This window comes from Dendropsophus ebraccatus, chromosome 6 (genome assembly GCF_027789765.1).
Source record: "Dendropsophus ebraccatus isolate aDenEbr1 chromosome 6, aDenEbr1.pat, whole genome shotgun sequence".
NCBI lineage: Eukaryota > Metazoa > Chordata > Amphibia > Anura > Hylidae > Dendropsophus > Dendropsophus ebraccatus.
This window is the reverse complement of record NC_091459.1, coordinates 135,637,521-135,663,083: the sequence shown is the minus strand read 5'-3', so window position 1 is coordinate 135,663,083 and position 25,563 is coordinate 135,637,521. Positions and strand designations below refer to the sequence as shown.

The following is a 25,563-nucleotide window of genomic DNA, read 5'->3' as shown; positions in this document are numbered from 1 at the left end:
TCCATTTGTGCCCATGGAAGGGTTGCATGTTTGTGAGCTGTCACCAGATGACACCATCTACTCATAATTGTGGCCTTGTAATAAGTATGGAGGTCAGGTAAGCCAAAACCCCCCGCCCCCTTTTTAATGATTAAGTGTCTGTGCGCTAGTCTGGGAGCTTTGTTAGCCCACACAAAGGTGGAGAACATACGCTGGGACGCTTTGAGGAAGGTGGCAGGGACTGTTATAGGGAGGGATTGGAAAAGATAGAGGAATTGGGGTAGGATATATGTTTTGATATAGTTTTTCCTCCCTATCCATGACACAAATGGAAGGGTTAATTTAGTAAGTGTGAGTTTCACTTTATTAAAGAGGGTAGTATAATTTGCTGCAAATAATTTGGCGGGGTCTGAGGTGATATTGGTGCCTAATCAGGGAGGTAGTGGTCAAGGTAAAGGGATAGTCTGCTTTAAGCTTACTTATAACAGTAGCAGGGGCAGTTATATTCATGGCTTCCGATTTACTAAAATTGATCTTGAAATCAGAGACCAGTCCAAATGAGATGAAAGTTTCCACTATTTTGTGCATAGACCTGCTGGGATCTGTTATAAATAGCAGTAAATCATCTGCAAAAGCCGCAGTTTTATGCTCAAAACTGCCGATTTTGAGGCCTGGTATCTCCGGGTCCTGTCTTATTTTTTGTATTAGGACCTCTAGTGTCAATACAAAGAGGGAGGGGGAAAGTGGGCAACCCTGGCGTGTGCCATTGCTAATATGAAAGGTAGGGGAGAGCTTTCCATTGACTCTGATCCGGGTATGTGGAGAGGAATAGAGAGAGAAAATAGCCGAGATAAAGGGTGGGGGGAATTTAAATTTAGCCAGTACTGCTGCCATGAATGACCAATTCACTCTGTCAAAAGCCTTCTCGGCATCGGTGCCGAGAAGGACTAGTGACTTGTTGTGAGCTCTGGCATGTTGTGAGCTCTGGCATGTTGTTGTTAGGTGTGAAGTTTTCTCACACCCTCCCCACCCTTTCCTTAACCCCCCCCCCCTTTTTTAACCCTTACCCTAACAACCCCCCCCCCTCCACCCTCCCTTTTCCCAGGGCAAACCCGCGCCCGTCTCCATCCACCCCCCCCCCAAATCCTCCCCCCCCCCATATACACAGCAACTCATGACGGTTTTATTTTGAACTACTGTACCTGCCTACAGTCACGCAATACTGCAATGATTATGCCTTCTGTTGTACTGCTGTTAAAATTTCAATAAAACTTGATTTGGAAAAAAAGAAAAAAAAGTATATATATAGCCAGCAAGCACTCTCCGCAAGCCTCAGATTTTTAAATTTAGGTGGAGTTTACCTTTAACCTCTGAAGCCACGTCCTTCACCTACAGTCATGGAGGCATAATGATGAGTGACAGCTATCTACAGTCTATGGGCTACAAGGAAGTACTTGGTTTGACCGTAAACTTATGTCACATCAGCTCTTACAGCACTGAGAGATTGGTTTGTTACTGACATCATTTTGTACCATAGGTTTGTTGAGGTTTAATTTATTTTTCTTACTTTATATTTATGCACAGGAATAAGTAATACCGTATTTTCCAGGGTATAAGATGACTGGGCATATAAGACAACTTTTAGGGTGCGTTCACACCTACAGGATCTGCAGCAGATTTGATGCTGCGTTCAGTTATTTAAATGAAATCTGCTGCAGAAAATCAGCTGCAGATCCTTTAGGTGTGAACGCACCATTAAGAAGATTGTTAGGGGTTCGCCTTGTACTCCAGAAAATGGTAACTGCAGCTAAAGAAAAAAAAAAAAACAGCGTCTCCGAGCTTCTCCGATGAGATGCTCGGTTGGCAGGGAGAAAGCTTCGGGGATCTCTGGCGCAGGCACCTTTAATCATATTGGGCTGGGTTCACAATGCGTTTTTTTCATCCGTTTTATCTGTTAAACACAAATTTATCCTTTTTTTTTTTTAATCTGTTTAGAACCGTTTTTCCATTGACTTCTATTATATATGTCTTTGTGTATGCTAAAAAATAAAAAAAATGGATGTTTTGATCCGTTTTCTGATCTGTTTTTTTTTTTTTTTTTTTTAAATAATGGAAGCCAATGGAAAAACTGATCAAATACGTCACTTTTTTTAATTATCTTTTTTTTGTTTTTGTTTCATACAATAGGTTAAAAAAAAGGTTTTTAAAAATGCAGTGTAAACCCAGCCTAACTGTTTTTTAAATAGATTTTGGTGCCCATTTTTTTTTCTTTTGAAAATAACTTTAATAAAATTTCAAAAACTTGCCAGTTTTCTTTTATATAGTTCTTCAATAATCTCATACACTAAAAATTTCGATAGAAGGGACATCTAAATAGCTCTGAGCAGGGCCGGCGTCAGCACCTGGCATACTCGGGCAAGTGCCGGGGGCCCACGGCCGCCTAAGGGGCCCCCGACACTTGCCCAAGCAGTGAGACAGAAGCCCGCCGCATCACCGACCCCCGGGGGAGCGGGTGCTGTCGACCCCAAGTCCGGGGGAGGGCTGGAGGGGCTGGGGAAGGACCTGCCGTGTTTCCTGCACTGGGGAAGGACCTGTGGTGACGTCATAAGGGGGCGGGACTGAGAACGGGAGAGGCTGCATATGGATGAAGGACCTGTGGTGACGTCATAAGGGGGCGGGGCTGAGAACGGAAGAGGCTGTATATGGATGAAGGACCTGTGATCATTGTCATGTGACATGAGGAGGCGGGGCTCACTAATACCTTACCTCTGTATGCTGTGAGTTTTAGTCCTTCTCTTATATCTCCTTCTGTAATGGCCTCTGATCTCCCATAATAAGAGGCTGTCCATGCTGGGAGTTGTAGTCCTCTTATATCTCCTCCTGTAATGGCCTCTGATCTCCCATAATAACAGGCTGTCCATGCTGGGAGTTGTAGTACTCCTCTTAAATCTCCTCCTGTAATGTCCTTTGATATCCCATAATAACAGGCTGGACATGCTGGGAGATGTAGTTCCCCCTGGTATACCTCATGTAATGTCTCTTATTGTAACTCCATTCTAGCCTGCTCTATGGTGAAGAAGCTAGAATACAGACTCCAAGGGGACGACCTCCTTCTAGCACCTCCATTCTAGCATGGATCCGATCTCGCCAACAGGCGCAGAGCGATGACGTCATCACGCCTGCTGGTGGATCCACAAGGCGCACACAAGGGAGAAGAGGACCCGTCCCCCGCCCGGATTAGTGAGTATGTTTAATTTTTTTATTTTCTTGTGCTGAGGGAGATCAGGGGGCATTTCTATGGGGCAGAGCAGGGGGCATTACTATGGGGACAGAGGGCATTATTACTATATGGGGGGCACAGCACGGGACCCACAAACTTCCTTACTTTACTGCACATGACACCAAACAGTGGAGTTACTACTGTATAGGAGCCTATGGGTGGGAAAAAGGGAGGGAAGTTGCTGGAAAAGTGCGGAGCCTAAGATGTTGGTCTGACAGGTCCCGAAGAGATGAATTGTAGCTGGAAGAAATCATCATGGAGGTCTGGGCCAGATGGAGAGGAAATGGAGAGCGATCGCCTCAGATCAAAGAAGACGTCACCTGTGAGTTACTGGATTACGTTTTTTTTTCCACATTTTGTCAAACTTTATTTGGTAGGTGTGCCCCGAGGTGTGCTAGGTGTGCCCCGAGGTGTGCTAGATGTGCCCCGAGGTGTGCTATACAAAGGGGCCCGCTGAGGCTCTCTCGCCAAAGGGCCCACAAAAACCTAGAGCCGGGCCTGGCTCTGAGCATAGACAGTGAACTGTGAAGCTCTTCTGTTTTTCAGGAACATCTTAGAAGCAACCTATTATTTCTCACAGTGGAGACCCCCCCCCTTTGAGGAGGGGGGTGGGGGTGTAATTGCCGCTAACCCAACACATTCACTGCAGGATAGTAGCACACCGCACCACGTAGACATTTAATACTTATTGTTAAGTTTAATAAAATGTTAGAGAATCCCTTAGCAGCCCCTTCCAGGATTAATATTATCCAGTCAAGTAACTGTCTTCCCTTGAATATAATTGACTCAAAGCAACTGCTCTTAAAAGGTCACATCAATGATAAATAGATAATGAGATAAAGATTATTGCACCACCGAGAATTAAAATAATCAGATTTTTACTGCAATTACCTGTTACAACCTGCACCACGGTGATGAATTTCCACCCAAAGAAAGCAATTTTTTGGGCAAGCATCTGAAAAAAGCCGATGATCTTCTCAGTGGATGAAGTTAACCAACCGTCTGCCGGGAACAAACTTAGGATTTGTAGACACGGTTGCTGGAGGATCCAGGTTTTGTTACCATTTTGTTACCATTGACGGCAAGTGTAATGCAGCAAGCGGGGGTTGTTTTTTCTGCCAATGTAATCCCAGTGGGTCCTATTATAAAGCAATGGGGTTTGTTGGGAGCTGTTGGGGGTCGGAAAACTGAATTTAACATAAGAAAACACAAAATTAGTCAATTCCTATTAACAAACTCTTCGAAGACAATGCTATTCTTTAACTGTAGCCAGAGAGTTTTTGTATTCTCACTTCAGGGCTCTGTTCACATATAGTATTTTGGCCAGTATTATTTCAGCCAATGGTTTGGTTCACACTATGTAAAATTAACGGTCGTCATTCATAACAACAACCATTGTTGTGCAAATAACGTCCATTATTTAAAAAATAATGGATGTTATTTGGGCTGTTTATGACGGCTGTTATTATAAAAGATATTTTTACATAGTGAGAACCTAGCCAAAACCAGGATTGGGTAGAAAATATAGAAACTGTAAAAATCTTTCCATTATAATTGTTCTCTTTTGGTTCCATTCCTGATTTTGGCTACAAATACTGACAGAAATACTGGCCAAAATACTGACAGATATAGTGGCCAAAATACTGATAAACACTGGCCAAAATATTGTGTGTGAACCTAGCCTTAAAGTTTTCCCCACTCTCTGAGATTCAAAAAGTTTTAAGTTCTCATCTGAGAAAACCAATTAAAGGGGTAGTTCAGCACACATAAAAAAAAAAAAATCAAATGATGCCAAAGATTTGAAATGTAAAAAAAATCCAGTCTTCCAGTACTTATCAGCTGCTGTATATTCTGCAGGAAGTGTTGTATTCTTTCCAGTCTGACAAAGTGCTCTCTGCTGCCACCTCTCTGCTGCTGTTCATGTCAGGAACTGTCCAGAGCAGTAGCAAATCCCTATAGAAAACCACTCCTTCTCTCCAGATTGGAAAGAATACATCACTTCCTACAGGACATACAGCAGCTGATAACTACTGGAAGACTGGAGATTTTTTAGTAGAAGTAAATAACAAATCTCTGTCACTTTCTGGCACCGGTTGATTTGAATGATTTTTTTTCTTTTTTTGCTGAACTTTTAGGTTTTGTTCACACATTGTCAAAATGATGGCCTTTTTTTATTGGACGGTCGTCATTTGCCAATAAATAACGGCTGTTATTTTATAACCATATCCGGTTTTATATGAATAACGACCGTTGTTTGCCATCAAATGATGTCAGTTTGACGTTGTGTGAACATAGCCTTATAATATCACATCTCATTACAACTTCTTTTTATTAGTGTTGTGGGATGATGGCTTATAGGATTAGTTGGTTTAGTAGAATCTATTCTACCCCTGTACAAAATACTCCAGTTCCACTACCCCCTAACACATCAGAACCATCCACGCTGGACTTTTTTCTTGAATTAAATTAAAAAAAAATAAAATAACCATACCTATTTGTAAAGTCCCCCCCCCCCATAAAACAGCTGATTATGCCAAGGGAAGTCATGGCCAGCGAGGCATTTGTCCCCCGAGGAAGCAAAGGCGAAACTCACATTATTACTTAATGGAGACACAAGAAAAACACTACAAGTCGGTGGGAGCAGCATAGAGGGATTATCACTGAGTGAGGGCACAAATGGAACTATTACTGTAATCTGGGACACTATGACCATGGGGGGGGGCATGGTGACCATGTAGTGGTTGGAAGCAGTTTTCCAGAAGCCTGGGTTGGATGGATAAGATGGGAAAGGTGAAAGACCCCAATGAGAGAAGAGGTCAGCCTGAAAAGTAGTTTGTGCTTGGTGGAAATGGTGGAGTGGAAGTGAGTGCAGAATTTTCCACATCACAAAAAGAAACAGGAGTCCATGTAATACAGCTTCAACCTCTAAATTATTTAGTGCAACAGATCTGACATTTACCAAGGTGTCTGTAGTAGAAAGAGCAATGCAGCGAGGTGAATGGTACCAGCGCCCTGCAACACACACATGTGCCAGCTCTGACTTTTACAATCCACCTCTAACACAGAGATAAGCAGAGAGCATTAAGTTTTAGAGGCAGATTCACACATTGGGGTCCGGCAACTGGCACTTCTTGGAGCCTGATTGTTTATGCGGAAGTTATACAAGTGTGGTGGCTGCCTGCGGCAGTTGCGACCGGTCCCTTGCTAGATGGTAGTGTGTGACTCCACTACTGTGGTGGGTGGTCGGTGGAGTATAGCTAAGCCAGGTGGTAGGTTGACGTGACGCCAGTGCTAATTCAGCACACAGGTATGAAGGCACACCTGCTTTTAGTTTTTTGTGGCTGGCTATACTTTTCCCCAATAGTTGGTGACCTGCCAGGGAGTCCCTTGGGCGCTTATCACGGTGGTCTGGAGTGGAGATATGACCCACCCGGACCGTTTGTACCGCCACCCACAGAAAGGGGAAATGACCCAAGGACGGTGTAGTTTGTGTGTTGGTGCTGGTAAAATGATCGCTGGGTCCCGATAAAATAAATAAATCTTCTTTACTGACAAGTCTTCTGTGATACAGGTGAATAATATAATAAGTGACTGATAAAGACTTACAGTACTTTCACAGGATCTGTACTGAGAGATATTGAGGTAGTGAGTAGAATAACAGTGCTGACTTGGTTGTGTGCTGAGAAGAGTAGAGGGTTCAGAGTAGCGGAGAGGAGGTTGTCTCGAGAGTCTTAACCCAACGTAGTATTGTGCTCTGACGGAACTTTAAAAGAAGAATACTTGAAAGAAGGAGAAGCAGAATACTTGTGCCCGTGTTTCGACCTTTGTTGCTATACCACCTTTTGCCCGCAGAGTCAAGTTACCTGTCCTATCAGGGTGACACAAGCTACAGTCCTAGTTACATGAGTTGAGCTAAGTGTCCAAAGTTATCCGTTGTCACCTGTGTTGCGAGATACAATATGTTGGCTCTTGGCGGCATTGTTCTATCCAGATCAGTTCGTCTGCCTTGGATACTGTCCTGTCCTGCAAGATGTTCACGGCGTGGGTTGGGGTGATCCCTTACCTGTCCTCTCTGTAGGTGTTTAGCCTGCATCGTAGATAAAAGTGTTGCTTCAAGAAAGAAAGTCTCTGTGTTCAGTGTACACTACAGCTGATCTATCCCGGATAGGGAACCTGGCAAAGCCAGGCTCCTGGCTAACTCAGCAGAGATGCCTGATCTGTGTGTCCCGCTCCTCTGAAAAACAAAGAAGAACTAAGTTTGGGTCTTCACTTCCTCTCCCCATATAACTGCTTCCTACAGGGTGTATGTAACAGCTCCTGTGAGTGGGGGAGAAGAGAGCGTGAGAAGAAAAGAGGATAGAGATAGGTAGAAGGAAAGAGTCTCTTTCATCGGTGTACAGAATCCCAAATTACAATATAGTAACTCTTACTTGACTACAGCTGTGCAACATAAATAAATAAATACATACATATACATAATACTGACATCTAGTGGCAAAACTTATACATGACTTCATCACTGAAGAGAAATCACCTGGGCTCAGTGATGCAGTGCTTCAATATACTTGCTTTATTCAAGTGATCCAAGAAAACAACGGAGACATGTCGTGCGCTCTCTCAGACCCACGCCAACGCGTTTCCGGTACGTCACGTACCCTTAATCATGACTTCATCACCACTTTACTTTTGAGGTACCAGGCTTTTGCGGAGGGTGTTCTAAATAGAAACACCCATGGTGGGACACCACAAAAGTTCCTTTAACATTTTCAGAAACAGGCCTATTTTGACCTTAAAGCGCTTGTTCACCAAATATTTTCAAATTAACTGGTGACAGAAAGTGCCAGAGTTTTTTAATTTACTTCTATTAAAAAATCTTAAGTTTTTTAGTACGTATCTGCTGCTGTATGTCCTGCAGGGAATGGTATTCTTTCCAGTCTGGAGAACAGGAGAGGTTTTCTATCAGGATTTGCTCCTTCTCTAGACAGTTCCTGACATGGACAGAGGTGTCAGCAGAGAGCACTGTGTCACGAAGGAGGGAATACACTACTTCCTGCAGGACATACAGCAGCTGATAAGTACTGAAAGACTTGAGATTTTTCAATAGCGGCAAATTACACATCTCTGGCACTTTCTGGCACCAGTTGAATTTAAAGAAAACATTTTTTGTTGAACGACCCCTTTAAGAATCAGAGCCAATTTTTCAAATCCAACCTGTCTCACTTTATACTGTTACAGCTCCGTGATGCTTTAACTTATCCATGCAATCTAAAATTGGGGATATACATAGAGAGAGATAGGGGGTTGTGTTTTTATGTGTTAATTTCACTTTTATTTATTTTTACACTTTATTTTACTGTCCTTGGGGACTACCTGATTGCCTGATGACATGTATAATACATTGCAGGACTGATCTGCACTGCAGTGTGTTGTGTCTGTCAGAGTCATAGCTGATCAGATCCTGCACCGTACTGACCGCAGCATCTATAGGGTTAACTGCCAGGAACTGATCGCAGTTTGGGTCCCGGCAGTTGCTGCAAGTGCCAGGCTATTACTGACAGCTGCTGTGCCGATACGTCCTTATGTAGGAAGGGGTTAAGAAGTTATTAACAAAGGGGTGGGGAACTTTGGCTCTCCAGCTGTCGCAAAACTACAATTCCCATTATGCCTGGACAGCCAAAGCTAAAGCTTTGGCTGTCCAGGCATGATGGGAGTTGTAGTTTTGCAACAGCTGGAGAGCCAAGGTTCCCTACCTCTGTTATAACATGTGTCTTATGGTTCTCTCCTTGTTTGGGTATAGGGAGATACCAATCAATCAAGGTTGGCGAGGCGGGCAGAAACCATCCAAAGACCATCCCGAAGACTTACGGCTCAGGCACCATGAAGGGATGACAAGTTCCTTGTAAAGGACGCCACATCTGTCTGTTCCATTACGGAAGATAGAAGTAATGATCGAGGATAAGGATTGTAATCTCAGCTGCACACGTTGCATGTGCTACGTCCAATAACGGACGGTAGGAAGTTTATTAACCAATCAATACTATTGGATAGGCCATCAATAACGTTCTACATGAAGTTTATTTGTGTTAAGTGCTAAGAAAAGATCCTTAATAAACAATTACGAGGGATTCTAAGAACACTGCAGCGTGAGCGGATGGGCCGAGATAATTCCTTCACGTCCACAGAAGATGTCAGCTTTTTTTTCCCAGGCCCTTATTATCTTTCAGATGAATAGTTACAGGGCCGTAACTTCTGCTTTGCATTGATATAGTGATCTGCCAATGTCTTTATTTCAAGTCGGCAGCAAATTCCAGAATGTAATCTAGAATTAGATAAAAAATCCTTCAAAGATAAATACTTAATCAATGCGCGGCCGGTGGATGAGAAGCCGCGGCAGGAACCGCGTCTCAATTCCGTAATTACAATAGAGAGAAATTTCTGAGCCATAGAACTAGCGGACAGGCTATAAATGCTAATGGAACGCCAGTGGCTCTCCCACAATGCAGTTCATTTGTCTTATCAAATGAACCCGATGATGAACTTATAAAGTTTACGGGCTTCTAATAAATCTCCGTATTAAAGCGGCCATCAATGCAAGATTATTCTGCCAGTCTGACCCTTATTTAGGGACTGGAGTAATAATTGCTGAGTAAACGTCTGCTTGGTATGGACCAATGAAAATCTGTGAAACTCAAACATGTGTATATATATATATGTATATATATATATGTATGTATATATATATATATATATATATATATATATATATATACACACACACACATATGCTGGTAATCCATGGCACCACTTTATATATATATATATTTATATATAGGGGTGCCTTAGATTACGAGCATAATTCGTCCCAGGGCTGTGCTTGTAATCCGAAACCACTCTTAAACCAAAGCAAATTTTCCTATAAGAAATCACTGAAATGGAGACAATTGGTTCCACATCCCAAAAATAATTTTTTATTCTGAATAACATGTAAAACAAATGAAACAAACAGTAGAATATGTGATATAAGTTACTGTACAGTATAGCAATCAGCATGTGGAGTATAATGTATAGTAACTGCATAACCCTGATAACACAGCAGCAGTTTGTAGATACAGGATGGAGCTGCAGATCCCCATAATCCAGTAGTGTTGTACAACAGGCTAGAATAGAGAAGCAGGGCTGCTGTCAGAGGTCTGTGTGGTCACATGACAGCAATGGGGAAGGCAGGTGTGTTCAGTATGGACCAATTAGGAAGTAAGAATTGCAGAGCTGTGCAGGAGGACAGTGACAGAAACTGGAAGTGCAGGAAGTGGATATCACCTGCTCCCCGCTTCGGCTTGCTTCGGGACTCCCGGTGCCTTCATGTCCTGCTCAGCCAATCAGTGCACTGTGGCGGGGCCGAGAACCCCCGAGGCAAGCCGGAGCGGGGACCAGGTGAGTATAGGCTCCAGCGGCCGGGGGGTTAACAGGGCCGGCTGTGGGCAAACTTGCAGTGGGATGTGCATCCTGCTGCAAGTTTGTCTGCCCATAGAGTTTAATGGGCAGGGATCCGCAGCGGATCTTGCTACGAATGCGCAGCGAGCAATCTGCTGCGAATCTGGTACGTGTGAATGTACCCTAAACCAGCACAAAGTCTCCAGCATGAACCACAGAGTGTCCAGAACTAGCCACAGTGTGGGAAGCATGAGCCACTTGGCCCCTATATCAAACCCTATGCATCAAGTGACACAGTGAGCATTTTAACTTATCTAAATTTAAATGTAGGAATAAAAAAAGTATTAATAGTACAAGCGGTTTTAAAGGGGAACTCCAGGTAGAGGTAAAAAAAAATGAAACTTCTGCAGAAGCATATAAAAATACTTACCTGTTCTGTTTTGTGTTTCTGTATTTCCTGGTTGAGCAGATGTACTCAGTACTACAGGTTCCAGAATGCAATGCTTTCCCTCAGCTGTTCCATCACAGCCCCCACCCTGCCTATTCCCCGCCCAAAGCTGTTGCAGAACATCTAGGCTGTGTTCACACATTGCAGTTTCATTGTGTTACTGAATTATTTGCAGTACTTTATCATTTCATTGTGGTCCCACCCGCACAGCGTTGAGTCCCACAAAAAGGAGTTTATTCGACATTATCTTACATGGGATATACTGTTTATGCCTTGTTTTTTGTGCAGGTGGGATTGGCAGTGCTGGCTCTTATCCTCTCTGTTTAGCATTATCTATTTGTGTTACTGCATCATTTTTGTGCAGATGCTGCAGTACTGCAATGACACTCCAACATGTGTGAACACAGCCCTAATTTCTCTGTAGACTCTTGCACAATCAGCGAAGCTGAAACACCTGCTTCTGGCCGTTCAGAGATGGTGAATCCCGCCCTGCTCCCTCTCTGCATCATCAGCCTGTGCCTAGCAGACAGACACAATGTGAGAGGCATGGAAGATTTGTCTCCTAAGGGGGGAGACAAATATTTTTTCACTTCCTGGATTTCTATCAGCTACCAGTGTGGCAGAACCGTACAGATACAGTAATACATTGTATACATTGACACATCTATATAAATTTTAATGTACTTTTAATAGAAAACAAGTTTTTCTTATCCGGAGTTCCCCTTTAAAGCAAATGTACCACTAGGTACATCACTTTGTGTTTTTTTTTTAACAGGAATGCCAGTGCTGCGGCCCTTCTCTTGAACCTGCGCCGGTCTGTTCGTGAGCACTGGCCCAGCATGAAGCACAGTGTGACACGGCTCCATTGAGTCTAAGGGAGGAGGGGGTTTCATCACACTGGGGCAAGCGGGCACGGCCCCCAGTGCTTCATGCCGGGGCTTGGGAATGGACCAGCGCTGTGCATGGGAACCGTTTTTTTTTTTTTTTTTTTTTAAAAAGGGCCATGGCATCGGCGCTGATCCATTCATGTAAAAAAACACAAAGTGATGTACCTAGTGGTGCTTTAAATGGGCTATCCAGCTAAAATATTTTTCTTTTAAATGAACTGGTGGCAGAAAGTTATATAGATTTGTAATTTACTTCAAGTTAAAAAAAATTTTAATTTTAAGTCTTCCTATACTTATTAGCTGCTGTATGTCCTACAGGAAATGTTGTTTTAGTTTCAGCCTGACACAGTGCTCTCTGCTGACATTTCTGGCCGAAACAGGAACTGTCCAGAGCAGGAGAGGTTTTCAATGGGGATTCATAGAAAACCAAGACAGAGTTCCTGCCTCGGCCAGAGATGTCAGCAGAGAGCAATGTGTCAGGCTGAAAATAAAACAACACTTCCTGCAGGACATACAGCAGCTGATAAGATTTTTTACATAGAAATTGTAATAGATATGAAGAATCTTTATAACTGATTTGAAAGAAAAAGATTTTCGCTGGACAACCCCTTTAAGCATGTAACATTCAAAGGCAAATGCAGTGATTTAAGTAACCAGTAGCCACTGGCCTACACATGCACCTATAGACAATTTTGAAAAATTACTTAAATTTTTTTTCTAAACAGGTAAAAAATTTTTTAGACTGATGCCAAATGTTTGATTTCTAGTGGAGAATAATTTTTTGCTTGTGCACAATATTTTCCGCCCACCCCCCCCCTCACATCGGACACATTTCTCAAGTGACCAGGACTGAATCAATTTCCAGGAAATCTCATTTTTACCTCCAGCGTGCTCCACATTAAAAGTGCAATGTATATCCTTTAACGGATGATTTTGGTATTGGGATGAAATGAAAATTGATTTATGGCTATCATCTCACTTCTCAGAAGCATATCATAGAAATTTTGGCTTAAGTGGCTTAAAAGAATTATAGAGCCAATGTGTATGTGGCCAGTCCAACCATAATATTGTATCTGAGCCTGGCTCTTCTAGTATAACTTATTACTTGCGTATTGATTTTTAAATCTCCAGAGCTCAATGCGGATTCTCTGGAAATATTAACTCTGCACAGCCGACCCGGTGAAGCGTCAGCACCGCGCCGGGGAAATTGGCCTTAAATGAAAACAGAAGATACGGCGTTACAATGTATTTTCCAAAAATCTACCATTGATACATTATGTAGGAGAATGTAAGGAGAACTGTAGCCTGTTCTCAGATAGGGATGATTATTGGTATTCAATAATGAATGGTAAAAGGACATTTCACAGCTAAAGTCTCGGCACTCGCCCTAGGAAACAAGTATTAACCAAGCATATCCGCTATTGAAACTCACTTTGTCAATTGTCAAGGTTCAACCGCTCCAGGATTTGGAGAAGTCTGATCTTCCCTGGAGTCCAGATCCATAGAATTTCTGTTATATTATAGATTGTTCCCTTTTATAGGTATAGGAGCATAAGAAGAATAGGCAATGAGTCGAGTTTTTCGCTATTTATGTGTGTTCTCTCCAGTTACCTTCCTGATAAGTTCTCTGAGGTCTTATACAATTGATCATAGTACAATACTGAGTTTTATACAGATAAGGGGAAATTCTGGGAAGTAAGAATAGTTTATACTACAGGAGTGTTACTTATTTGTTTTATCAATTAATAATGACATCAGTATACAATGTAACCGCACTTTGCCTTCCAAACAGCATTAAGGGTGCCTTCATACCTTCTGGATCTGCAGCACTGATTGGCTGATGAGGAGCGAGGAGAGTTGGGAGCCTCACAAAGCCGCGGCGCCAAGCAGGTAATAAATGCTCCAGGCCGGGGCTGCGGGATGCGGGGGGTTAAAGGGGCTGGATCACATATCTGTAGTGGAATGAAAATTCCGTTGGGAGTATGTGACCCCATAGAACTTTACTATACCAGATTCCACAGCGGATTTAGCTGCAAACTAAAATCCGCTGAGGATCCGGTACGTGTCAAGTTACCCTTAAGCAGTAATTCTTTTAGGTACACTGGTACAGAATCAGAGATGAATAGTTAAATACATAGGCCTAGATGGATAGATACCGTGTTTCCCTGAAAATAAGATTGTGCCTTATATTAATTTTTGTTATCAAAGAGGCCCTCTGTCTTATTTTTGGGGGGTGTTTTATTTCTTGAGGGGTGAGAGGCACGGGAGAGAGAAGGAGGGGTGAGCGGCACGGGAGAGAGAAGGAGGGGTGAGCGGCACGGGAGAGAGAAGGAGGGGTGAGAGGCAGAGGAGAGAGAAGGAGGGGTGAGAGGCAGAGGAGAGAGAAGGAGGGGTGAGAGGCAGAGGAGAGAGAAAGAGGGGTGAGAGGCAGAGGAGAGAGAAGGAGGGGTGAGAGGCACGGGAGAGAGAAGGAGGGGTGAGCGGCACGGGAGAGAGAAAGGGGGGTGAGCGGCACGGGAGAGAGAAAGAGGGGTGAGGCAGAGGAGAGAGAAGGAGGGGTGAGAGGCAGAGGAGAGAGAAGGAGGGGTGAGAGGCAGAGGAGAGAGAAGGAGGGGTGAGAGGCAGAGGAGAGAGAAGGAGGGGTGAGAGGCACGGGAGAGAGAAGGAGGGGTGAGCGGCACGGGAGAGAGAAGGAGGGGTGAGAGGCACGGGAGAGAGAAGGAGGGGTGAGAGGCAGAGGAGAGAGAAGGAGGGGTGAGCGGCACGGGAGAGAGAAGGAGGGGTGAGAGGCAGAGGAGAGAGAAGGAGGGGTGAGCGGCACGGGAGAGAGAAGGAGGGGTGAGAGGCACGGGAGAGAGAAGGAGGGGTGAGAGGCCCGGGAGGGATATGGAGGGGTGAGCGGCACGGGAGAGAGAAGGAGGGGTGAGAGGCCCGGGAGGGATATGGAGGGGTGAGCGGCACGGGAGAGAGAAGGAGGGGTGAGAGGCCCGGGAGGGATATGGAGGGGTGAGCGGCACGGGAGAGAGAAGGAGGGGTGAGTGGCACGGGAGAAAGAAAGAGGGGTGAGAGGCACGGGAGAGAGAAGGAGGGGTGAGCGGAAAGTAGTGAAGGATGGCCTTACTTTCGGGGGGTGCCTTACTTTGGGTCACTTGATAGATTAGTTGGGGTGCCTTATTTTCGGGTAAACATGGTAGATAGGCGATAGATAGATAGATAGATAGATAGATAGATAGATAGATAGATAGGAGATAGATAGGAGATAGATAGATAGATAGATAGGAGATAGATAGATAGATAGATAGATAGGAGATAGATAGATAGATAGATAGATAGATAGGAGATAGATAGATAGATAGAGAGGAGATAGATAGAATATAAATAAAAGATAGATATGAAGTAGATCCAATATAGAGCTATAGACTTGGTCATTTATTTGTTGAGTTTATTCAAAGTAATCCAATATCACATATCTGTGTGTGAGTAATAAAAGTATGTGATGTGAACCTTCGCTTTCAGTATCCAGTATGACCTCCTCCCCCTCGTGCATTAACCATTCCCTATAATCATTGATCAGTCCTGTACATCAGCTTGGAGGTATTCCAGCCCATTTCTCTGTGCATTACAGCCGTATCTCTATCATGTTGGCTCCCATGAAAGTTCTTCCTTCAGCTCCTTCCACATCATTACTATTAGAGTAAGGCCCGGGACTTTGACTTGGCCATTCCAGAACTATATATCTTACAGGCCTGGACCTAAATTGCGTTTAGTTTCAGGATCCTATCTGAGCTGAGATGGCCGTGCAATTTACCATAACTCATATATTCAGCGTATACGGGTGCAGGTTCTGCATGTGTTACGGCCACCGTAGTCCACATCTGTGCATGGGTTTAATTTAGTTTTTTAATAAACAGTAAAATATTTTGTTAATAGAAAAAAAATACAAATAAAATGCAACAATTTCAAGTGTTCTTATTTTCTACTGTAAAGGAAAACAAAAGTCCCGATATCCACCTTGCATTGGTCTAAGTGTGAAGCTCAGAAGGTCACCACCATCTTAGTGCTATCTGCAGTGAGTAGTCCCAACTTGCCTGCCTGATCCCCCAGTCAATAAGTGCTGCTCTAATCCTGACTGTGCCAATCTCTGCACCAAGTGACAGATGTGATGTCAGGATGTAAAATCCCTGTCTGTAGAGATTCAGACCTTTGTTTTATCAATAAAAAAAGCCTGGCCATATGGCGGATTAGGCTGGAAAGTGTAATAATACGGCTTCTTTCACACCACTGACTTACTCCACCAGAGAAATCCTACAAGCTGCTCATAAATTTTGCTGTTAAATTTTATATTATGTTACACATAATAAACTTATATGGAGTCTAACATACCCTGCGTTCTGAGTAACATTATTAATCCATAGGGGTTCTTAATATGTGGTTAGAACATAACGCTGAGAAGATGCAGCAGAGAGAGATGGTGCCGAGCAGCGGACTCTCTGTACTAATGGCACCAATATTATGGTGTGACTCCATACTATGAAATATACAGATAGTATTTTTGTTTATATATATATATATATATATATATATATATATATATATATATATATAGATAGATGAGCGAATACTATTCGATCAAACGGGTATTCGATCGAATAGTACGCTATTCGAGGTATCCGACCGCGGTCGAATATCCATGCTAAAATGCAGTAAAAATTCGAGTCGCCCTCCCACATCCCCTGGTGCTTTTTTTTCCAGCCAATAAACATGCAGGGGGTAGGAACAGGCACTAGGAGTAGGCAGGACTAAAAAAAAAACCCACTAATTGTGATTGTCACTTGCTAGTTGGAACAAGAGAGGGACAGTCTGTAAAGCAGGGAGAGGAAGGTTTTAGGTGAAGTTAGGCAGGAAGGGACCCTCAAACGCTCTTGTTAGGGCTGAAACTATATAAAAACAGACATTTACAAGCTGTTGTGAGACAGTCTCCACTATATAAGCAGTTGTGAGACAGGCAGTGTGTATACACTGTATAAGCTGTTGTGAGACAGGCAGTGTGTATACACTGTATAAGCTGTTGTGAGACAGGCAGTGTGTATACACTGTATAAGCTGTTGTGAGACAGGCAGTGTGTCTCCACTATATAAGCTTTTGTGAGACAGGCAGTGTGTATACACTGTATAAGCTGTTGTGAGACAGGCAGTGTGTATACACTGTATAAGCTGTTGTGAGACAGGCAGTGTGTATACACTGTATAAGCTGTTGTGAGACAGGCAGTGTGTCTCCACTATATAAGCTGTTGTGAGACAGGCAGTGTGTATACACTGTATAAGCTGTTGTGAGACAGGCAGTGTGTATACACTGTATAAGCTGTTGTGAGACAGCCAGTGTGTATACACTATATAAGCTTTTGTGAGACAGGCAGTGTGTATACACTATGTAAGCTTTTGTGAGACAGGCAGTGTGTATACACTATATAAGCTGTTGTGAGACAGGCAGCGTGTATACACTGTATAAGCTGTTGTGAGACAGGCAGTGTGTATACACTGTGTAAACATTTGTGCGGCAGGCAGTGTGTATACACAGTGTGTATATCCACTGATAGTGTATACGGCTGTATACTGTATTTGCCGGATAATACCTTTTATCTTGCTACCACAAATTTGCGCAGTCTGCGTCCAGTGAAGGTGTTGACCAGCCCTTTATTTCTATTGTTGTAAAAACAATTCTATATCTGGTATACGGCTGTATACAGTGTGTGGGATAATATAGCTGTTATATCGCTTCCACTGATTTGCGCAGTGTGCGTCCAGGGAAGCCGTTGAACTGGCCTTTATTTGTATTGTAAAAACAAATCTATATCCGGTATCTGTCCACGCTAATGTATATGAAATAAGTTGTCCGAGTATTTTTTCCATTATACAAAGAGGTTATATTGTGTTTGGAGTCTATAGTGGATAGTCTGTGATAGTGGCGTAATACTGAAAGTGAATATAAATATGCAATATATTCACGTGTGCAATTCACATCACTGGCTGGGCAATATATAACTCTGCAAACAATTGTATTTCACAAGTGTGCTGAATAAACAAGAAACAAGCATACGCTAATATTACGCACCCCCTAATACGTAGGCAAGTACCGCTAGACCAAAAGGTACACATCTACTTTACGTTCATGCACCCAGGCATGAATCCAATCGAATCGAATATTTCACTATTCGCTCATCTCAAATAATTAACAGTCCTGCAGCTGTTGTTGTTATTAGTAGTAGTAGGACTGTTAGTGTAAGTAAGTAGTAGTAAAGCTATTATTGTTATTGTTATTATTGTCACAACCAGAGAATGGAAAAGTGGGCACTCCGCTTACACTCAATCTACCTCTTCCTCTCGAGTAGCTGCTCAGTCCTGGGCCTGACACTCTCGGTGGTTCTCAGCTCCACAAACAGAAGTCCAATCAAATCCATAAAACAAAGATACTACAGCGGCACTCACCGATGGATACAAGAGGCTTCATTGATCCTTTGATGGGATTTGGACCATTCCTAACAAAATTATGCAGCTAAGTAGCCGGAAGGGCATTCCAAGGAACAGCGCAACATACATTTCACGTTTAACACGCTTCGTCTGGCTCAGACGTCTTGAGCCAGACCAAGCCTGTTAAAGGTAAAACGGACGTTGCTCTGTTCCTTGGAATGCAGTTGTTTGTCCATCTGTAAATGGGATAAAGCCTCTTGTATCCACCAGTGAGTGCCGCTGTAGTATCTTCATCTTGTGGGTAGTTATTATTGTATATAATGTTCTGGATTATTAATATTATTATTATTTTAGTAGTAGTAGTTGTAGTTGTAGTATCACTGTTTCCACCTATTGCCCTTCCGGCTACTTAGCTGCATAATTTTGTTGGTAATGGTCCAAATTCCATCAAAGGATCAACAATTTATTGTAGCCTGCAATTACATGAAACTATTATCGTTCTTTTCCGAACGATCTAACGATTTTTTGAACAATAATCGTCCCGTGTAAAAAGAGCCTTAGTGAAAGAATAGCACCCATTCCGGGAGGCTTCTTTCACTTTATGGCTATGTTCACATTACGTATCTTTCCGGCCGTAGTGCGAACCGCAAATATACGCACGTAGTTTTGAGGTTGATGCGTTCGCTTGAAAGTATACGATATACACCCGCACAGTGCACACTACGAATGAGCTTACGGCCGGATCGTATACGGCGCCGTGAAAAATGAACAAGATCATTGTTTGAGGAGGGAAATTTTCCAACTCACGGCCGTGGATTTCCATGCGGTCCTGTACGGAGTACTTATTTCAGCCAAATTGAACGTGATTTTTAGATCCAAAAGGTTCTGTGTGTTTTATTGAGCTGGGCGAAGATTTCCAAGTAAATGACCTGTTTCAGAAACAAGCTAGGGAAGCATAACTCTACTACGGGCGTATGTTCGCGGTTCGTACGCATGTTCGCAATCCGGCCGCATGTCTATTTTTCCCACGGCCGTACTTTCAGCCGCACATGTACTTTTCAGCCACTCACTTGAGTATCTTACAGTCACTGGGAGGCCGTGCAGCCTCCTTGCTTCATTAGTGGAGCAGGGGAACTCCATGTGCTCTGCTGTCTGCTCCACTAATGATGCAAGGAGGCTGCACTTAAGTCAGCCTCCAAGTGACTGCGACTGACTCAAGTGAGCTGGCCCCACCTGGAAAGTGAAAGTAGCCTCCTGGAATAAGCACTAAACAGGAGCCCCAGCACCATCGTTGATGGACCCCTACTCCAACTGTTCCTAACCACCCACCCCCTCTACCACCAACACCGGTGGCCCAATGCAATGAGTGGTTAGTAGGAAGGTAGAAAAGAGAAAACTAAAACAAAAATGTTTATTCCCAGTAGCCCAGTAGCCCATCATTTTCTTACTTGATATTAAAACAAGACCTTAAAGTGAACCTGTCACTGTTCCTAAACTGTCTATTTTAGCACATACTGTATATGCATCACCCATGAAATACATGAAATTATGGGACATCAACTCTTATAGCTCTGTGATGTACCATTCCTCTGTTATACTTAGGGTATGTTCACATTGCGAATATCATTGAGTCTATGGAACGGGCAGAACTTCAAGTGGAGGCCACAGGGCAGAGTCCACTTAAAGTCTCTGTGTGTATTCCACAATGTGAACATACCCTTACTAGATATCCATGACTCAATATTCAACTAGTTGTCACCAATTTGGGGGCGGGGGGGGGGGGGTACATCCACTGTCTGACATTACCAAATCAGAGCTAACAGTGCAGGGGGGATATCCCCCCTAATGGTAACACCCACTTGATTATTCAGTTGATTCACTTGATAATACATTTGTAGTAGAGTTAAGCGGACTTTGTCATGGTTGGGTTAGTCTGATCCGGTGGCTGCTGAAGTTGGATAAAACCCTAAGCCTATGGTTGTATCCATGAACAGGCAGCTCTAGGGCTGCATCCAACTTCGGCAGACACTGCTAATCAAATGCCGCATGCTCCGGTTCATGCTCAATATTTGCTCAACCCTAATAATAACAGTGGAACGGCACATCACAGAGTTAACCATCAATTTAGTTAGGATTGGCTGACCAAGTAAAGTTTTTTAGTTCTACCCGACCCTCCCTAAAGCCAAACGTCAGGTTGAAAGCATGTCGGATGTAGATATAGCTGATCCTTGTTGTGCCCTGCAGCTTACCCTGCTCCATTTTTGGAATATATGCATTCTAGGCCTGCACATGGGGATCGGGAGTGACAGCCAATATTGAGTATAGCCAGCTTTACTCATGCCTGCCAACTAGTGGATACCAGCAGGATCTGCATCCAGCGCAGTTACATATAAAAACGTCAGCTCCACTTTGTGGGAAAAGTAAAGAATTTGCAAATCTAATTAAAAATGTGAATTTTTGCTGTGAAATTTTTTTTCACGTCTATCTGTGGACCTCGAAAATGCAAGTTCAGCAATGAAAATGATGAAAGGAAGGTGCTGAAATGAGCCCGAAGGGTCGAAATTCTTGACATCAGCTAATAAAACACCGAGGTTCTCAATCTGATGATTGTGAGTTGTTAGCAGAAGGGGCCACGGCAAACACAGGATCCTACACATAAGGCCAAGGGTACAGAAAACGAGATGGGACTTTATAGAGGGAAAAGTCAACAATTTTACATACAGTAAGTCAAGCTAAAAATAAAGCTGTAAATATGGGATGAAAGGGATAAAAGGGCAGCTTATTTTGTGGCTGAATGTATGGGGAGGTCACGTTTTATAGTCTGCTATGAAGTCCAGTGGGGGCGAACAAACCGAGTATTATAAGGAGAGTGTTTCTAGAACCTGAGCTGTGATATAAGCAAAACTAAGGGAGCTTTGTGTATGAACAGAATGCAGAACACCGAATGGTTAAAGGGGTTATCCATCGTTAGAAAAACATGGCCGCTTTCTTCCAGAGACAGCACTGCTCTTGTCTCCAGTTCAGGTGTGATTTGCAATTAAGCTTCATTCACTTCAATGGAACTGAGTTGCAAAACCTGCACCCAAACCAGAGACAAGAGTCAGTGGTGTAGCTACCATAGAGCAAGGCCAGGCAGCTGCTATGGGGCCTGTGCATGAGGGGGGCCCAGGGATGCACAGGGAAGAGAAGAACAATCCTGTGTCCATCTGCTTAACTCTTTATGTACTGCAATGTGTAAGTAACCCAGAGTTTATTTTCATGCTGCAACACAAAAAAGGGTTAAAAAAAAACCCCTGACCTCTGTTCTTGCGCTTTGTGCTGAAGTCTAAGTGCAGGAGCAGTGAAGCAGATCCTCTTGTTTTCTGTTGTACGCCACTCCAGTCACTGATTGGCTGATCGGGTTGTCCATAAGCTAAGACGGGCATTGACCCCTACTGGAAGACATTTCCTCTGGGTTGTGATTGCGTTTTCTGGCAGGGGCCCTGGAGCCGGTCATCGCGGGCGCGGGGAGAGGTAAGCAATGCTTGCTTGTTATTCTTTTAATGTAACATCTGTTTCATTGCACATTCATTAAAAAAAATATATATATTTATTTTGTGGTACTCTATATATGTACACTAATGCCCCTATTACACGAGTCGTTTGGAGGAGCAAACGAGCGCTATTAGCGCTCGTTTGCTCCTCGTTCCCCGCTCGCTGCCGCCGCTATTCAACGCGGCGTCAGCGAGCGGTTGAGTGCAGGAGGGGCGGCGGGGAGCTGCTGGGGGGGCTGCCCGGGGGATCGCTGATCGTCCGGGCAGCCCATAGGATACAGCAGCGCCTGCTGCCGATGCTCCTATTCAACTGAGCGACGGCAGCAGATCGCTGCTATATCAGTCGCTTGTTTTTCAACATGTTGAAAAACAAGCGACTGCAGCGATCAGCCGACATGAACGATGTCGGCTGATCGTTGCACTCTATTCCACGGGACGAATATCGTTCGTAGCGGCCGATAACGGCCGAATACGAACGATATTGCCCCTCTAAACGACCCGTGGAATAGGGCCTTAAGATGTGAAAGTGGATAAAAAAATCACTTCAATAAAACAAAAAGAACTTAAGTAATTCTTAGTCTGAATACTCACATAGTGTTATCTCTTTTCCCTAACCATCTAACTGAGATCTATAAGGATTGGCCGGTAGCTCCCTGGTTGATAATGAATGAGTTAAAGGGATATACTGAGACATTCATTAGGAAGTCCTCCATCAGCATACATTTTATACCATCAATATCCAGCCACATTTAGGCACAATCATAAAAATACATTTAACGCAAGCACAAAATCATCAACATTTCAGCTTGATTTAGGGTTGTTATATGAAGTTGGGCCAATGCACTGATGACTGTAATAAAACATACTTTACTTTATGAGATGCATCACATGATTAAACACCCCCGACCGGTGATCTCAAATCTGGTCATCTGTATCCATTATCTATTTTTTGGGTGAACGCCTCTATTTGCCAAGACTATCGAAAAAATCCCATAAAGTGTCATTTTGTGATCGGGTAAGAGATGCTGTGAATAATGCACATGTGCGCCATATAATATGAAAATGAGCAAATAAATATGCATAAGGCCTGACAATAACAAACAGCACCCATATACCAGTCTGTACATTATTAGGATTAGGATTTCATGCTATATATTCTCCGTCCACTAACACTGTCGTTCTGTTTAGCTACATACATATTGATGGTGCTTTAAAGTTATATGTGCACGTCCTGTTTTTACACAGTAATATATATTTATAGACATACACAATTATATATATATATATATATATATATATATATATACGCACACACACACACACAGTAATATATATTTATATACACACACAATAATATATATCTATATATGTACACACACACAAAGTAATATATTTACACATACACACAGTCATATATATATATATATATATATAAATATATACACACACACACACACAGAGTAATATACAATTATGTACACACACACAAATAATATATATCTATATCTATATATATATATATATATATATATATACACACACACACACTAATATATATACACATATATGCACACACATACACACAGTAATATTTATATATATATATATATATATATATATATACACACACACACACACACACACATACACACACACTAATATATATATATATATATATATATATATATATATACACACACACACAGTAATATTTACACATCAACAGTAATATATACACACACACACACACAGTAATATGCACACACATACACACAGTGATATATACCTATTAATATAAGATTTTTCCTAATCACATAGAGCAGACCATAAGTCCGACTTATCTGTCCTAATCTGTCCCCCCTAAGTGAAGGAGATAGTGGGATAGGGTAACGTAACTGCAGAAGAAAAGGAGAACACACCTTTCCTATTTATCACGCTCGCGCCTGTCCTGACCTCGGCGCAGTCCTCTGCTTGTTGTATAGGGCCAAGAATGGGCCCTTAGCCATCTTTTGTTTTTTGTATTGTATGTTTTATTTGAAAAACTACACAACTCAAAGCTAAATTTTAAAAATGTTGACAATTTTTATTGACATGATTAAAAAAAATCTCATAATAAGGTAATGCAAGGTAGTGCAAAAAGGATCCAGTAATTAATGACAGCCCAGAAACCACAATGTTAGAATCACATAATCATGTTTTATTTGAACTAGTCTGAACACTGTCTTAGCACAGCTCTACTCCTTCTGCCATGGCCTGGGGTGCTTAGGTGGTATGCAGCAGGTTGGTATGGTGGCATTACCCATCCCCGGACACACAGCCACTGGCACTTGAAAAGGTAACTCAATGTGTGGGTGCAAGTGCAGAGGAAAAATTAGCACTTAAATGGTGGTGACTTTGACAGACAATGACTTTTACTTAGGAACTTCAGTGCAATACAGTATCAGACTCATTAGGTGCAGGAGTGGGGGGCAATATCGCTTGAGGTAGTGACTTGAGCTAAGAGTAGCTATAAAAAGTGTAGCTTGACTTAGGAGAGGTATTGGAGGACCATCTTGAGGATCTTGTCTATGCATTAGTGTACTCTGCCGGGATAACATAGTTTGTGACTGATGGTTCTGTAGAGAATCCTCATACTCACGGTTAAAAACAAAGTAGAGAGAAGACCACCTTCTTCCAAATCAGCTCAGCGGCTGCCATGTTTGGTAGTACGAGCCTCAGGCTTGAACAACTGGGCCAAGCTAACTCCTTGAGGCTTCCCAAAGTAGTTGAGTGAAGATCAGTAGGATACGTCAGATTAGAAACTTTGTCCTTTTGGGGATCAGCCTTGAACTTTCTGTAGACTGTCCTCACTCTGAAGAAGGATCCCTAGCATAGACAATGTTGACCTAGAGGAGGGCTACCCCACCTTTGTGCTTAGCAGTGCATCTCAAGCTTAAAGAGTCACTGTCCTTTATTTATTTATTTATTTTTGCATAAATCAATAGTCCAGGCGATTTTAAGAAACTTTATGATTGGGTTTATTAGGCAAATATGCCATTATCTGCATTCAAAAAGCCTTTTCCCAGGTCCCCCCCTCCCTCCTCTTTTCCATTCACTGCAAAATATCAGGAAATTGTGACTTGCTGCATCAGACACAACCCTGTCTGTTCTATGGAGAGGGGGGAGGATAGAGTTAGTCGGCAGCAGAGAGCAGAGAACAAAGGATTAAACAACATGGAGGTGGGTGACAGCAGTATTCAGAGGTCTGAGAGGTCAGAGGAGATAGCCGGGTGATTAACTGTAGATTAACTCTTTGTCGTCCTGTTTTGGTGCCTCATCTCTCTTCACCCCTCCCCTCTCCATGAAGACAGGGGGGGGGGGGGGGGGGAGAGCTTCAAAATGTTTCTTTCATGATAAAAAATGCATTTTTTTTCTAATAAACCCAGTTACAAAGTTTCTTAAAATGGCCTCTACTATTGATTTCTGCGAAAAAAAAAAATAAAAAAAAATAATAATAATTAACCCCTTAAGGACCGGGACAATTTTGATTTTTGCGTTT

The 25,563-nt window shown here is 42.8% G+C and overlaps 1 long non-coding RNA gene across 1 annotated transcript in view; it reads left to right on the top strand.

Annotated features, from left to right (window-relative positions):
• Positions 1-13,911, top strand: part of LOC138795112 (uncharacterized) — a 52,964-nt gene extending 39,053 nt beyond the window's left edge. Inside the window, exons 2-3 of the long non-coding RNA XR_011363572.1 lie at positions 9,057-9,270; positions 13,818-13,911. This is a non-coding gene — a long non-coding RNA (uncharacterized lncRNA). The remainder of the gene's footprint in view (positions 1-9,056; positions 9,271-13,817) is intronic.
• The last annotated feature ends 11,652 nt before the right edge of the window (positions 13,912-25,563 follow it).